Source organism: Halyomorpha halys, unplaced genomic scaffold, assembly GCF_000696795.3.
Source record: "Halyomorpha halys isolate HHAL.00 unplaced genomic scaffold, Hhal_1.1 Scaffold831.1, whole genome shotgun sequence".
Classification (NCBI taxonomy): domain Eukaryota; kingdom Metazoa; phylum Arthropoda; class Insecta; order Hemiptera; family Pentatomidae; genus Halyomorpha; species Halyomorpha halys.
The window spans coordinates 270,147-273,012 of record NW_027110085.1 but is presented as its reverse complement, the minus strand read 5'-3'; positions in this window follow the sequence as shown (position 1 = coordinate 273,012).

Below are 2,866 nucleotides of genomic sequence, written 5' to 3'. Positions count from 1 at the left end.
TACAAGAGCCAGGTAGAATATTACAATTCCTAATATTACAAGAGCCAGGTAGAATATTACAATTCCTAATATTACAAGTAGCCCTCTTTACCGTGTGTCTTCTGATTAATATTTTTGATTTTTGAAAAAATATATGTCAAGTGCCATATGTCTGCCAGCGTTCAAAACAAAGGAAATTTAACTTACTATAAAGTAGTTTATGACACATATCTTCATAGGGGTAATGGTTTTTAAGATATTCGCATATAAATATAAATTTGGCACATGAAAATTTGTCCGAACAACTATAAATCAATTTATTTTAGCAAATATCATGAAAACTACTATTCAGGTGAAGATAAAGGTCATAAATAACTTTGTAGTACATTAAACTAGCTTTAATTTGAGTGCTAATAGACATCTGTACGTCGAGAGTTCCTGAGATATAGATTTCTCAAAATGAATTCACTAACTACTGGTTTTTCAGTATATTCTGTATAACATTTTTATGAAATGTAGCTTTTTAAAAAGCTTTATATCTCGAGACCTATTGAACGTAAATAATTCTATAAGGGTTTGTATTTTAGCAAATTTACTCTTTTTAAATGACTTTCTCTTAAGTTTTCTTGTGTTGTTGCTACTTTTTAAGATATAGAGCTCCGAATGAAAAATAAATTTTTTTTATCGTTTTGAAACAGCCGCCATTTTTTATTCCCTCTACTTATACTTGGCTGACTCATCAATTTTGACTAGTAATTATACATAGTTTTCATTAAAGTAATCAAAAATTGAGGTGAAATAACTACCTTTTTTCTCCTCTTGGGCTATTGTACTACGTGTATTGCCGTTGAAAACAGCAACTTGAAATTTGGTCGATGCATTATCCACAAAAGATATTCTTTATATAAGTAAGAGAATATAAACAGTGTGTTAGCTGTCAAGTAATGGAGGTCAGAAGTGATATTGTCTAGGCAGGCCCGGCGTACAAAGGGAAAACAAAAGTTGTATATAAACATTATATTACTTCTTTTTATAACTTTCTATGCATGTTCTCATAGTATTATTATTTTTTTTTTAAGTCCCACGGGTGCGTTGGGTTGACGTTATAATGGAAAAAACGGTTTCAAAGTAGCCTCTTTTTCTGCATTGGTAATGCATTTGAAGAGGGGGCTGAGAAAATTGGATCTTTTAGAAAAGGGTAGTACTTTGTAGCTGGTGAAAAAATTCGGTTCTTACGTATTAACACCACCGCAGTTTGCACACAGCAATCTTCTTGTTCTTACTCGCACGAAGTTATCTTTGGTTTCCTTGTTGCCTTATTGGTTACTGATTTTTGACCCAACTTTTTAGTGCTTCGAAAATGCGTATTTGGGACTTTTCCCAAAAACAGAACAAGATGCAATTGTATTTCTTCAGGACCGAAATATTTTACCTAAAAAACGTGATGACATGAAACTATACTTTGGAAAACGTAACTTCATATACTTCTGGTGCGAAGAGCTGACATCGGTTAAATTTTGTGAAAAACAGCTTGATTTATCGGATAAAACTGTTACAGACTAGAATAATTACATGTGTGAACTATGTATCTTGGATATGGAAAATAAATTAAACAAGAATATAAGTGGACCAAATTGCATTTGTGGAAATTGATGAATTTTTTTTATTAAGTATTACTGGAATAGTGGGTGTTTGGTGGTAAATGTAGAGAAACAAAAGATTCGTTTCTGTCACTGTTCCTAATAGAACTGGCTCTACCCTTCTTGATGAAATTATTGAAAACATAGTGGATGGTAGCACAATTTATTCTGACAGTTGGAAAGGTTACCAAGGTTACCAAACAAATAGAATAATAAAAGAAGGATTCCTTCATGCTAAGGTTAATCATAAATACAATTTTATTGAGTCTGATAAAGGAGTTCTGATAACAATCGAGAGAATGCGGGGTAGTGCTAAATGAAGGAACGGGGGGGGGGGGGGAGACATCATTTAAAATCTTATTTATCAGAGTTCATATGGCGACAGCATCAAGTGAAAGAAAATAAAGACTGTTTTGAATCTATATTAAATTCCCGGCCCATTTTCCACCTAAATCTGACTGCCTAATTTATATGAATATATTATAATATCCTCTTTTTTAATAAATAGTTTATATTTATAGATAAATGATTTTAGGTACGTTTTTATTTTATGTATATTATTTACGTGTTATTTTAAATCAAAAAGCAAACTAAGCAGTTTTCATTGTCTAAAATAAATACGCTGTTCAAAACAAAAAAAGATGGCGGTGCGCGTTCTTCCGAAGTGTTTGTTGGGTTGTTTGTGTTTGATAACATGGATTGAAATTTTTTAACTTTTGTTGTTTCTATGCAGTAATTATGGAAAAGGAATAATCAAAGAAGAAATGGAAGAAAGTAACAATTATAAATAAACTATTTACATCATGGATTATAGCAAGTGAAGCAGAGCGATTGTGCTACAATCGATAGTTTTGAATCGACCAGTGAACATTGAAGATAGAGGAGAGGAAACGGGCACTCTTGATTTTGGTGGCTTGGAGAGAAGACGTCCGTTCGGCTAGAAGCGGAAAGGACTGGAAGCCATTGTTAGAAGTTGGACATAGTGTCATCGACAAGAAGAGATTAACAATTATAAGGGAAAGATGCGTAATTGGTTAGTTTTGTTTCTAAATGAAATTCATTGTATTTGCAAAATGGCTAGTAATTAAGTTAATGTGTTTTTAGTAGTAAAGTGTCGTCTGTTTCTGATTGCCAGGAAACCCGCCCTGAGAAAAGAGTCTCTTATGTTATAAAATTTAAATAAAATTCTATTATCTGTTAAATATTAAAGTTTTTAATTTGATCCCAAGCTATCCTTTAAATAGGAA